Consider the following 15592-nt stretch of genomic DNA (forward strand, 5'->3'; position numbering starts at 1 on the left):
ATGAAAATGGTCAGCGAGCATAGTGATTAAAGTGGTCATTGAGAATTGTGATGAAAAGCGACATAGAGCATTGTGATGACAAAGGTCATGGAGAACAGTGATGACCAGGGTCATGTAGCATTGTGATGACACAGTCATGGAACATTGTGATGACAAGAATTCTGGAGCATCGTGAGGAAAAAGGCAGGGAGCATTTTGATTATAGGGGACATGGAGCATTGTGATGACATGGGCAGGGAACACTGTGATGACAGGTGTTATGGAGCAATGTGATGACAAGTGTCGTGGAGCATTGTGATGAGAGGGGCCTTGGAGAATTGTGATGACAGGGGTCATGGAGCATTGTGAAGACAAGATTCATGGAGCATTGTGATGACACGGGCATGAAGCATGGTGATGATAACAGACCTGGAGCATTGTGATGACAAGGGCATGGAGCATTGTGATTACAGGAGACATGGAGCACTGTGATGACATTGGCAGGGATCATTGTGATTCCAGGGATCATGGAGCATTGTGAGGACAAGTGTCATCCAATATTGTGCTGACACAGATCATGGAGCATGGTGATGAGAGTGGCCTTGGAGCACAGTGATGAGAGACGTCATGGGGCATTATGGTGACAGTGGTCAAGGAGCATTGTGATGAAAGTGGTCAAGGAGCATTGTGATGAAAATGTTCATGGAGCGACGGGATTATCGGGACAATGGAGCATTGTGAATACAAAGGCCATGGAGCATTGAGATAACAGAGTTCATGGAGCATTGTGATGAAAGTGGTCATGGATCATTGTGATGACAAGTGTCCTGGAACCTAGTGATGACACGGTTCATAAAGCCTTGAGATGACAAGGGCCAAGGCGAATTGTGATGACACGTGTCATGGGGCATTGTGATGATATTGGTCATCTTGCATTGTGATGACAGTGGTCATGTAGAATTTTGATTAAAGGTATCATGGAGCACTGTGATGACAAAGGCCAAGGAACATTTTGATGACAAGTGTCATTGAGCAATGGGATGACACGGGAATGGAGTATTATGATGACAAGTGTTCTGGAGCATTGTGATGACAAGGGCATGGAGCATTGTGATTCCAGGGGCCATGGAGCATTGTGATGACAACGGCATGGAGCATTGTGATGACACGGGCATGGAGCATTGTAATGATAGGCTATCTGGAGCATTGTGATGAAAAGTGGATGGAGCATTTTGATGACAGGATCCAAGGAGCATTGTGCTGACAATGGCATGGAGCATTGTGATGAAAAGGGTACTGGAGCACTGTGAGGAATGGCGTCATGGATCATTGTGATGACAGGGGTCATGGAGCTTTGTAATGACAAGCGTCATGGAGCATTGTGATGACACGGTCAAGGAACATTGCGATGACAAGAATTCTGGAGCATTGTGATGAAAGGGCATGGAGCATTCTGATTAAAGGTGACAAGGAGCATTGTGATGATATGGGCAGAGAACTTTGTGATGACAGGGGTCATGGAGCTTTTTGGTAAGAGAGGCCTTGGAGATTTGTGATGGCAGGCGTCATGGGGCATTGTGATGACAGCGGTCTTGGAGCATTGTGATGAAAGTGATCATGGATCATTGTGATGAGAAGTGTCCTGGAACCTTGTGATGACACGGTTCATGGAGCATTGTGATGACAAGGACCATGGCGAATTGTGATGACATCTGTCATGGGGCATTGTGATGACAGTGGTCATCTAGATTTGTAATGAAAGGTATCATGGAGCATAGTGATGACAGGGGCCATGGAACATTGTGATGACAAAGGCCATGGAGCATTGTGATGACAAGTGTCATGGGGCATTTTGATGATATTGGCATGGCGCATTATGATGACAAGTGTTCTGGAGCATTTTGATGACAAGGGCATGGAGCATTGTGATGAAAGGGGCCATGGAGCATTGAGATGACAGGCGTCATGAGGCATGGTGATGACAGTGGTCATGGAGCACTGTGATGAAAGAGATCATGGAGCAATATGATAACAGGGGCCTTGGATCATTGTGATGACAGGTGTATTGGAGCATTGTGATGAAAGTAGTCATGGATCATTGTGATGACATATGTCCTGGAACCTAGTGATGACACGGTTCATCGAGTATTGTGATGACAAGGGTCATAGCGAATTGTGACGACAGGTGTCATGGGGCATTGTGATGACATTGATCATCTAGGAATTGTGATGAAAGGTGTCATGGAGCACTGTGATGACTGGGGGCATGAAGCATTGTTATGAAAATTGTCCTGGATTATTGTGATGACAGCAGTCATGGAGAATTGTGATGACAGGGATTATGCAGCATCGTGTTGACAATGGTATGGACTATTGTGATGACAATGGTCATGGAGCAATGTGATGAAAGTTTTTATGGAACATCGTGATGAAAAGTGCCTGGGAGCATTGTGACGATAAAGGCCATGGAGCAATGTGATGACAAGTGTCATGGAGCATTGTAATGAAAGGTTTCATTGTGCACTGTGATGACAAGGGGGATGGAGTATTGTGATGAAACTGGTCCTGGAGCATTGTGATAACAAAAGCCATGGAGCTTTGTGATGACAGGCATCATGGAGCATTGTGAAGAAAGGGCCCATGGCGAATTGTAATGACAATAGAGAAATGTGATGAAAATGGTCAGCGAGCATAGTGATTAGAGTGGTCATTGAGAATTGTGATGAAAAGCGACATAGAGCATTGTGATGACAAAGGTCATGGAGAACAGTGATGACCAGGGTATTGAAGCATGGTGATGACACGGTCATGGAACATTGTGATGACAAGAATTCTGGAGCATTGTGAGGAAACAGGCATGGAGCATTGTGATTATAGGGGACATGGAGCATTGTGATGACATGGGCAGGGAACACTGTGATGACAGGTGTTATGGAGCAATGTGATGACAAGTGTCGTGGAGCATTGTCATGAGAGGGTCCTTGGAGAATTGTGATGACCATGGTCATGGAGCATTGTGATGACATGGGCCATGGAGCATTGTGAAGACAAGATTCATGGAGCATTGTGATGACACGGGCATGAAGCATGGTGATGACAACAGACCTGGAGCATTGTGATGACAAGGGTATGGAGCATTGTGATTACAGGAGACATGGAGCATTGTGATGACATTGGCAGGGATCATTGTGATTACGGGGATCATGGAGCATTGTGATGACAAGTGTCATCCAATATTGTGCTGACCCAGATCATGGAGCATTTTGATGAGAGTGGCCTTGGAGCACAGTGATGAGAGACGTCATGGGGCATTATGGTGACAGTGGTCAAGGAGCATTGTGATGAAAGTGTTCATGGAGCAACGGGATTATCAGGACAATGGAGCATTGTGAATACAAAGGCCATGGAGCATTGAGATACCAGAGTTCATGGAGCATTGTGATGAAAGTGGTCATGGATCACTGTGATGACAAGTGTCCTGGAACCTAGTGATGACACGGTTCATACAGCCTTGAGATGACAAGGGCCAAGGCGAATTGTGATGACACGTGTCATGGGGCATAGTGATGACATTGGTCATCTTGCATTGTGATGACAGTGGTCATGTAGAATTTTGATGAAAGGTATCATGGAGCACTGTGATGACAAAGGCCAAGGAACATTTTGATGACAAGTGTCATTGAGCAATGGGATGACACGGGAATGGAGTATTATGATGACAAGTGTTCTGGAGCATTGTGATGACAAGGGCATGGAGCATTGTGATGACAGGGGCCATGGAGCATTGTGATGACAACGGCATGGAGCATTGTGATGACACGGGCATGGAGCATTGTAATGATAGGCTATCTGGAGCATTGTGATGAAAAGTGGATGGAGCATTTTGATGACAGGATCCAAGGAGCATTGTGCTGACAATGGCATGGAGCATTGTGATGAAAAGGGTACTGGAGCACTGCGAGGAAAGGAATCATGGGTCATTGTGATGACAGGGGTCATGGAGCTTTGTGATGACAAGGGTCATGGAGCATTGTGATGACACGGTCAAGGAACATTGCGATGACAAGAATTCTGGAGCATTGTGATGAAAGGGCATGGAGCATTGTGATTAAAGGTGAGAAGGAGCATTGTGATGATATGGGCAGAGAACTTTGTGATGACAGGGGTCATGGAGCTTTTTGGTAAGAGAGGCCTTGGAGATTTGTGATGGCAGGCGTCATGGGGCATTGTGATGACAGCGGTCTTGGAACATTGTGATGAAAGGGGTCATGGAGCACTGTGATTACAGGGGCCATGGAACATTGTGAATACAAAGGCTATGGAGCATTGAGATGACAGTGTTCATGGAGCATGGTGATGAAAGTGATCATGGCACACTGTGATGAAAGAGATCATGGAGCAATATGATAACAGGGGCCATGGATCATTGTGATGACAGGTGTATTGGAGCATTGTGATGAAAGCAGTCATGGATCATTGTGATGACATGTGTCCTGGAACACTGTGATGACACGGTTCATCGAGTATTGTGATGAAAAGGGTCAGAGCGAATTGTGACGACAGGTGTCATGGGGCATTGTGATGACATTGATCATCTAGGAATTGTGATGAAAGGTGTCATGGAGCACTGTGATGCCTGGGGGCATGAAGCATTGTTATGAAAATTGTCCTGGATTATTGTGATGACAGCAGTCATGGAGAATTGTGATGACAGGGATTATGCAGCATTGTGTTGACAACGGTATGGACTATTGTGATGACAATGGTCATGGAGCAATGTGATGAAAGTTTTTATGGAACATCGTGATGAAAATTGCCTGGGAGCATTGTGACGATAAAGGCCATGGAGCAATGTGATGACAAGTGTCATGGAGCATTGTAATGAAAGGTTTCATTGTGCACTGTGATGACAAGGGGGATGGAGTATTGTGATGAATCTGGTCCTGGAGCATTGTGATAACAAAAGTCATGTAGCTTTGTGATGACAGGCATCATGGAGCATTGTGAAGAAAGGGGCCATGGGAAATTGTAATGACAATAGAGAAATGTGATGAAAATGGTCAGCGAGCGTTATGATTAAAGTGGTCATTGAGAAATGTGATGAAAAGCGACATAGAGCATTGTGATGACAAAGGTCATGGAGAACTGTGATGACCAGGGTCATGTAGCATTGTGATGACACGGTCATGGAACATTGTGATGACAAGAATTCTGGAGCATTGTGATGACAAGGGCCATGGAGCATTGTGATGCCACGGTCATGGAACATTGTGATGACAAGAATTCTGGAGCATTGTGAGGAAACAGGCATGGAGCATTGTGATTATAGGGGACATGGAGCATTGTGATGACATGGGCCATGGAGCATTGTGAAGACAAGATTCATGGAGCATTGTGATGACACGGGCATGAAGCATGGTGATGACAAAAGACCTGAAGCATTGTGATGACAAGGGCATGGAGCATTGTGATTACAGGAGACATGGAGCATTGTGATGACATAGGCAGGGATCATTGTGATTACAGGGATCATGGAGCATTGTGATGACAAGTGTCATCCAATATTGTGCTGACACAGATCATGGAGCATTTTGATGAGAGTGGCCTTGGAGCACAATGATGAGAGACGTCATGGGGCATTATGGTGACAGTGGTCAAGGAGCCTTGTGCTGAAAGTGTTCATGGAGCAACGCGATTATCGGGACAATGGAGCACTGTGAATACAAAGGCCATGGAGCATTGAGATAACAGAGTTCATGGAGCATTGTGATGAAAGTGGTCATGGATCACTGTGATGAGAAGTGTCCTGGAACTTAGTGATGACACGGTTCATACAGCCTTGAGATGACAAGGGCCAAGGCGAATTGTGATGACATTGGTCATCTTGGATTGTGATGACAGTGGTCATGTAGAATTTTGATTAAAGGTATCATGGAGCAGTGTGATGACAAAGGCCAAGGAACATTTTGATGACAAGTGTCATTGAGCAATGGGATGACACGGGAATGGAGTATTATGATGATAAGTGTTCTGGAGCACTGTGATGACAAGGGCATGGAGCATTGTGATTACAGGGGCCATGGAGCATTGTGATGACAACGGCATGGAGCTTTGTGATGACACGGGCATGGAGCATTGTAATGATAGGCTATCTGGAGCATTGTAATGAAAAGGGGACAGAGAATTTTGATGAGATGGTCCAAGGAGAATTGTGCTGACAATGACATGGCGCATTGTGATGAAAAGGGTACTGGAGCACTGTGAGGAAAGGAGTCATGGGTCATTGTGATGACAGGGGTCATGGAGCTTTTTGGTAAGAGAGGCCTTGGAGATTTGTGATGGCAGGCGTCATGGGGCATTGTGATGACAGCGGTCTTGGAGCATTGTGATGAAAGGGGTCATGGAGCACTGTGATTACAGGGGCCATGGAGCATTGTGAATACAAAGGCTATGGAGCATTGAGATGACAGTGTTCATGGAGCATTGTGATGAAAGTGATCATGGATCATTGTGATGACAAGTGTCCTGGAACCTTGTGATGACACGTTTCATGGAGCATTGTGGTGACAAGGACCATGGCGAATTGTGATGACATCTGTCATGGGGTATTGTGATGACAGTGGTCATCTAGAATTGTGATGAATGGTAACATGGAGCACTGTGATGACAGGGGCCATGGAACATTGTGATGACAAAGGCCATGGAGCATTGTGATGACAAGTGTCATGGGGCAATTTGAAGACATTGGCATGGAGCATTATGATGACAAGTGTTCTGGAGCATTTTGATGACAAGGGCATGGAGCTTTGTGATGAGAGGGGCCATGGAACATTGTGATGACAGGCGTCATGAGGCATGGTGATGACAGTGGTCATGGAGCACTGTGATGAAAGAGATCATGGAGCAATATGATAACAGGGGCCATGGATCATTGTGATGACAGGTGTATTGGAGCATTGTGATGAAAGTAGTCATGGATCATTGTGATGACATGTGTCCTGGAACACTGTGATGACACGGTTCATCGAGTATTGTGATGACAAGGGTCAGAGCGAATTGTGTCGACAGGTGTCATGGGGCATTGTGATGACATTGATCATCTAGGAATTGTGAAGAAAGGTGTCATGGAGCACTGTGATGACTGGGGGCATGAAGCATTGTTATGAAAATTGTCCTGGATTATTGTGATGACAGCAGTCATGGAGAATTGTGATGACAGGGATTATGCAGCATTGTGTTGACAACGGTATGGACTATTGTGATGACAATGGTCATGGAGCAATGTGATGAAAGTCTTTATGGAACATCGTGATGAAAAGTGCCTGGGAGCATTGTGACGATAAAGGCCATGGAGCAATGTGATGACAAGTGTCATGGAGCATTGTAATGAAAGGTTTCATTGTGCACTGTGATGACAAGGGGGATGGAGTATTGTGATGAAACTGGTCCTGGAGCATTGTGGTAACAAAAGCCATGGAGCTTTGTGATGACAGGCATCATGGAGCATTGTGAAGAAAGGGGCCATGGCGAATTGTAATGACAATAGAATAATGTGATGAAAATGGTCAGCGAGCATAGTGATTAAAGTGGTCATTGAGAATTGTGATGAAAAGCGACATAGAGCATTGTGATGACAAAGGTCATGGAGAACAGTGATGACCAGGGTCATGTAGCATTGTGATGACACAGTCATGGAACATTGTGATGACAAGAATTCTGGAGCATCGTGAGGAAAAAGGCAGGGAGCATTTTGATTATAGGTGACATGGAGCATTGTGATGACATGGGCAGGGAACACTGTGATGACAGGTGTTATGGAGCAATGTGATGACAAGTGTCGTGGAGCATTGTGATGAGAGGGGCCTTGGAGAATTGTGATGACAGGGGTCATGGAGCATTGTGAAGACAAGATTCATGGAGCATTGTGATGACACGGGCATGAAGCATGGTGATGATAACAGACCTGGAGCATTGTGATGACAAGGGCATGGAGCATTGTGATTACAGGAGACATGGAGCACTGTGATGACATTGGCAGGGATCATTGTGATTCCAGGGATCATGGAGCATTGTGAGGACAAGTGTCATCCAATATTGTGCTGACACAGATCATGGAGCATGGTGATGAGAGTGGCCTTGGAGCACAGTGATGAGAGACGTCATGGGGCATTATGGTGACAGTGGTCAAGGAGCATTGTGATGAAAGTGGTCAAGGAGCATTGTGATGAAAATGTTCATGGAGCGACGGGATTATCGGGACAATGGAGCATTGTGAATACAAAGGCCATGGAGCTATGAGATAACAGAGTTCATGGAGCATTGTGATGAAAGTGGTCATGGATCATTGTGATGACAAGTGTCCTGGAACCTAGTGATGACACGGTTCATAAAGCCTTGAGATGACAAGGGCCAAGGCGAATTGTGATGACACGTGTCATGGGACATTGTGATGATATTGGTCATCTTGCATTGTGATGACAGTGGTCATGTAGAATTTTGATTAAAGGTATCATGGAGCACTGTGATGACAAAGGCCAAGGAACATTTTGATGACAAGTGTCATTGAGCAATGGGATGACACGGGAATGGAGTATTATGATGACAAGTGTTCTGGAGCATTGTGATGACAAGGGCATGGAGCATTGTGATTACAGGGGCCATGGAGCATTGTGATGACAAGGACCATGGCGAATTGTGATGACATCTGTCATGGGGCATTGTGATGACAGTGGTCATCTAGAATTTTGATGAAAGGTATCATGGAGCACTGTGATGACAGGGGCCATGGAACATTGTGATGACAAAGGCCATGGAGCATTGTGATGACAAGTGTCATGGGGCATTTTGATGACATTGGCATGGAGCATTATGATGACAAGAGATCTGGAGCATTGTGATGACAAGGGCATGGAGCATTGTGATTAAAGGTGACAAGGAGCATTGTGATGACAACGGCATGGAGCATTGTGATGACACGGGCATGGAGCATTGTAATGATAGGCTATCTGGAACATTGTGATGAAAAAGGGACGGAGCATTTTGATGAGAGCGTCCAAGGAGCATTGTGCTGACAATGGCATGGAGCATTGTGATGAAAAGGGTACTGGAGCACTGTGAGGAAAGGAGTCATGGATCATTGTGATGACAGGGGTCATGGAGCTTTGTGATGACAAGGGTCATGGAGCATTGTGATGACACGGTCAAGGAACATTGCGATGACAAGAATTCTGGAGCATTGTGATGAAAGGGCATGGAGCATTGTGATTAAAGGTGACAAGGAGCATTGTGATGATATGGGCAGAGAATTTTGTGATGACAGGGGTCATGGAGCTTTTTGGTAAGAGAGGCCTTGGAGATTTGTGATGGCAGGCGTCATGGGGCATTGTGATGACAGCGGTCTTGGAGCATTGTGATGAAAGTGATCATGGATCATTGTGATGAGAAGTGTCCTGGAACCTTGTGATGACACGGTTCATGGAGCATTGTGATGACAAGGACCATGGCGAATTGTGATGACATCTGTCATGGGGCATTGTGATGACAGTGGTCATCTAGATTTGTAATGAAAGGTATCATGGAGCATAGTGATGACAGGGGCCATGGAACATTGTGATGACAAAGGCCATGGAGCATTGTGATGACAAGTGTCATGGGGCATTTTGATGATATTGGCATGGCACATTATGATGACAAGTGTTCTGGAGCATTTTGATGACAAGGGCATGGAGCATTGTGATGAAAGGGGCCATGGAGCATTGAGATGACAGGCGTCATGAGGCATGGTGATGACAGTGGTCATGGAGCACTGTGATGAAAGAGATCATGGAGCAATATGATAACAGGGGCCATGGATCATTGTGATGACATGTGTATTGGAGCATTGTGATGAAAGTAGTCATGGATCATTGTGATGACATGTGTCCTGGAACACTGTGATGACACGGTTCATCGAGTATTGTGATGAAAAGGGTCATAGCGAATTGTGACGACAGGTGTCATGGGGCATTGTGATGACATTGATCATCTAGGAATTGTGATGAAAGGTGTCATGGAGCACTGTGATGACTGGGGGCATGAAGCATTGTTATGAAAATTGTCCTGGATTATTGTGATGACAGCAGTCATGGAGAATTGTGATGACAGGGATTATGCAGCATTGTGTTGACAAGGGTATGGACTATTGTGATGACAATGGTCATGGAGCAATGTGATGAAAGTCTTTATGGAACATCGTGATGAAAAGTGGCTGGGAGCATTGTGAGGATAAAGGCCATGGAGCAATGTGATGACAAGTGTCATGGAGCATTGTAATGAAAGGTTTCATTGTGCACTGTGATGACAAGGGGGATGGAGTATTGTGATGAAACTGGTCCTGGAGCATTGTGATAACAAAAGCCATGGAGCTTATTGATGACAGGCATCATGGAGCATTGTGAAGAAAAGGGCCTTGGCGAATTGTAATGACAATAGAGAAATGTGATGAAAATGGTCAGCGAGCATAGTGATTAGAGTGGTCATTGAGAATTGTGATGAAAAGCGACATAGAGCATTGTGATGACAAAGGTCATGGAGAACAGTGATGACCAGGGTATTGAAGCATTGTGATGACACGGTCATGGAACATTGTGATGACAAGAATTCTGGAGCATTGTGATGACAAGGGCCATGGAGCATTGTGATGCCACGGTCATGGAACATTGTGATGACAAGAATTCTGGAGCATTGTGAGGAAACAGGCATGGAGCATTGTGATTATAGGGGACATGGAGCATTGTGATGACATGGGCAGGGAACACTGTGATGACAGGTGTTATGGAGCAATGTGATGACAAGTGTCGTGGAGCATTGTCATGAGAGGGGCCTTGGAGAATTGTGATGACCATGGTCATGGAGCATTGTGATGACATGGGCCATGGAGCATTGTGAAGACAAGATTCATGGAGCATTGTGATGACACGGGCATGAAGCATGGTGATGACAACAGACCTGGAGCATTGTGATGACAAGGGTATGGAGCATTGTGATTACAGGAGACATGGAGCATTGTGATGACATTGGCAGGGATCATTGTGATTACGGGGATCATGGAGCATTGTGATGACAAGTGTCATCCAATATTGTGCTGACCCAGATCATGGAGCATTTTGATGAGAGTGGCCTTGGAGCACAGTGATGAGAGACGTCATGGGGCATTATGGTGACAGTGGTCAAGGAGCATTGTGATGAAAGTGTTCATGGAGCAACGGGATTATCGGGACAATGGAGCATTGTGAATACAAAGGCCATGGAGCATTGAGATAACAGAGTTCATGGAGCATTGTGATGAAAGTGGTCATGGATCACTGTGATGACAAGTGTCCTGGAACCTAGTGATGACACGGTTCATACAGCCTTGAGATGACAAGGGCCAAGGCGAATTGTGATGACACGTGTCATGGGGCATAGTGATGACATTGGTCATCTTGCATTGTGATGACAGTGGTCATGTAGAATTTTGATGAAAGGTATCATGGAGCACTGTGATGACAAAGGCCAAGGAACATTTTGATGACAAGTGTCATTGAGCAATGGGATGACACGGGAATGGAGTATTATGATGACAAGTGTTCTGGAGCATTGTGATGACAAGGGCATGGAGCATTGTGATGACAGGGGCCATGGAGCATTGTGATGACAACGGCATGGAGCATTGTGATGACACGGGCATGGAGCATTGTAATGATAGGCTATCTGGAGCATTGTGATGAAAAGTGGATGGAGCATTTTGATGACAGGATCCAAGGAGCATTGTGCTGACAATGGCATGGAGCATTGTGATGAAAAGGGTACTGGAGCACTGCGAGGAAAGGAATCATGGGTCATTGTGATGACAGGGGTCATGGAGCTTTGTGATGACAAGGGTCATGGAGCATTGTGATGACACGGTCAAGGAACATTGCGATGACAAGAATTCTGGAGCATTGTGATGAAAGGGCATGGAGCATTGTGATTAAAGGTGAGAAGGAGCATTGTGATGATATGGGCAGAGAACTTTGTGATGACAGGGGTCATGGAGCTTTTTGGTAAGAGAGGCCTTGGAGATTTGTGATGGCAGGCGTCATGGGGCATTGTGATGACAGCGGTCTTGGAACATTGTGATGAAAGGGGTCATGGAGCACTGTGATTACAGGGGCCATGGAACATTGTGAATACAAAGGCTATGGAGCATTGAGATGACAGTGTTCATGGAGCATGGTGATGAAAGTGATCATGGCGCACTGTGATGAAAGAGATCATGGAGCAATATGATAACAGGGGCCATGGATCATTGTGATGACAGGTGTATTGGAGCATTGTGATGAAAGCAGTCATGGATCATTGTGATGACATGTGTCCTGGAACACTGTGATGACACGGTTCATCGAGTATTGTGATGAAAAGGGTCAGAGCGAATTGTGACGACAGGTGTCATGGGGCATTGTGATGACATTGATCATCTAGGAATTGTGATGAAAGGTGTCATGGAGCACTGTGATGCCTGGGGGCATGAAGCATTGTTATGAAAATTGTCCTGGATTATTGTGATGACAGCAGTCATGGAGAATTGTGATGACAGGGATTATGCAGCATTGTGTTGACAACGGTATGGACTATTGTGATGACAATGGTCATGGAGCAATGTGATGAAAGTTTTTATGGAACATCGTGATGAAAATTGCCTGGGAGCATTGTGACGATAAAGGCCATGGAGCAATGTGATGACAAGTGTCATGGAGCATTGTAATGAAAGGTTTCATTGTGCACTGTGATGACAAGGGGGATGGAGTATTGTGATGAATCTGGTCCTGGAGCATTGTGATAACAAAAGTCATGTAGCTTTGTGATGACAGGCATCATGGAGCATTGTGAAGAAAGGGGCCATGGGAAATTGTAATGACAATAGAGAAATGTGATGAAAATGGTCAGCGAGCGTTATGATTAAAGTGGTCATTGAGAAATGTGATGAAAAGCGACATAGAGCATTGTGATGACAAAGGTCATGGAGAACTGTGATGACCAGGGTCATGTAGCATTGTGATGACACGGTCATGGAACATTGTGATGACAAGAATTCTGGAGCATTGTGATGACAAGGGCCATGGAGCATTGTGATGCCACGGTCATGGAACATTGTGATGACAAGAATTCTGGAGCATTGTGAGGAAACAGGCATGGAGCATTGTGATTATAGGGGACATGGAGCATTGTGATGACATGGGCCATGGAGCATTGTGAAGACAAGATTCATGGAGCATTGTGATGACACGGGCATGAAGCATGGTGATGACAAAAGACCTGAAGCATTGTGATGACAAGGGCATGGAGCATTGTGATTACAGGAGACATGGAGCATTGTGATGACATAGGCAGGGATCATTGTGATTACAGGGATCATGGAGCATTGTGATGACAAGTGTCATCCAATATTGTGCTGACACAGATCATGGAGCATTTTGATGAGAGTGGCCTTGGAGCACAATGATGAGAGACGTCATGGGGCATTATGGTGACAGTGGTCAAGGAGCCTTGTGCTGAAAGTGTTCATGGAGCAACGCGATTATCGGGACAATGGAGCACTGTGAATACAAAGGCCATGGAGCATTGAGATAACAGAGTTCATGGAGCATTGTGATGAAAGTGGTCATGGATCACTGTGATGAGAAGTGTCCTGGAACTTAGTGATGACACGGTTCATACAGCCTTGAGATGACAAGGGCCAAGGCGAATTGTGATGACATTGGTCATCTTGGATTGTGATGACAGTGGTCATGTAGAATTTTGATTAAAGGTATCATGGAGCAGTGTGATGACAAAGGCCAAGGAACATTTTGATGACAAGTGTCATTGAGCAATGGGATGACACGGGAATGGAGTATTATGATGATAAGTGTTCTGGAGCACTGTGATGACAAGGGCATGGAGCATTGTGATTACAGGGGCCATGGAGCATTGTGATGACAACGGCATGGAGCTTTGTGATGACACGGGCATGGAGCATTGTAATGATAGGCTATCTGGAGCATTGTAATGAAAAGGGGACAGAGAATTTTGATGAGATGGTCCAAGGAGAATTGTGCTGACAATGACATGGCGCATTGTGATGAAAAGGGTACTGGAGCACTGTGAGGAAAGGAGTCATGGGTCATTGTGATGACAGGGGTCATGGAGCTTTTTGGTAAGAGAGGCCTTGGAGATTTGTGATGGCAGGCGTCATGGGGCATTGTGATGACAGCGGTCTTGGAGCATTGTGATGAAAGGGGTCATGGAGCACTGTGATTACAGGGGCCATGGAGCATTGTGAATACAAAGGCTATGGAGCATTGAGATGACAGTGTTCATGGAGCATTGTGATGAAAGTGATCATGGATCATTGTGATGACAAGTGTCCTGGAACCTTGTGATGACACGTTTCATGGAGCATTGTGGTGACAAGGACCATGGCGAATTGTGATGACATCTGTCATGGGGCATTGTGATGACAGTGGTCATCTAGAATTGTGATGAATGGTAACATGGAGCACTGTGATGACAGGGGCCATGGAACATTGTGATGACAAAGGCCATGGAGCATTGTGATGACAAGTGTCATGGGGCAATTTGAAGACATTGGCATGGAGCATTATGATGACAAGTGTTCTGGAGCATTTTGATGACAAGGGCATGGAGCTTTGTGATGAGAGGGGCCATGGAACATTGTGATGACAGGCGTCATGAGGCATGGTGATGACAGTGGTCATGGAGCACTGTGATGAAAGAGATCATGGAGCAATATGATAACAGGGGCCATGGATCATTGTGATGACAGGTGTATTGGAGCATTGTGATGAAAGTAGTCATGGATCATTGTGATGACATGTGTCCTGGAACACTGTGATGACACGGTTCATCGAGTATTGTGATGACAAGGGTCAGAGCGAATTGTGTCGACAGGTGTCATGGGGCATTGTGATGACATTGATCATCTAGGAATTGTGAAGAAAGGTGTCATGGAGCACTGTGATGACTGGGGGCATGAAGCATTGTTATGAAAATTGTCCTGGATTATTGTGATGACAGCAGTCATGGAGAATTGTGATGACAGGGATTATGCAGCATTGTGTTGACAAGGGTATGGACTATTGTGATGACAATGGTCATGGAGCAATGTGATGAAAGTCTTTATGGAACATCGTGATGAAAAGTGCCTGGGAGCATTGTGAGGATAAAGGCCATGGAGCAATGTGATGACAAGTGTCATGGAGCATTGTAATGAAAGGTTTCATTGTGCACTGTGATGACAAGGGGGATGGAGTATTGTGATGAAACTGGTCCTGGAGCATTGTGATAACAAAAGCCATGGAGCTTATTGATGACAGGCATCATGGAGCATTGTGAAGAAAGGGGCCATGGCGAATTGTAATGACAATAGAGAAATGTGATGAAAATGGTCAGCGAGCATAGTGATTAGAGTGGTCATTGAGAAATGTGATGAAAAGCGACATAGAGCATTGTGATGACAAAGGTCATGGAGAACAGTTATCACCAGGCTATTGAAGCATTGTGATGACACGGTCATGGAACATTGTGATGACAAGAATTCTGGAGCATTGTGATG

This window comes from Balaenoptera borealis, assembly GCF_965194805.1.
Source record: "Balaenoptera borealis genome assembly, chromosome: 7".
In the NCBI taxonomy this organism is placed as follows: Eukaryota; Metazoa; Chordata; class Mammalia; order Artiodactyla; family Balaenopteridae; genus Balaenoptera; species Balaenoptera borealis.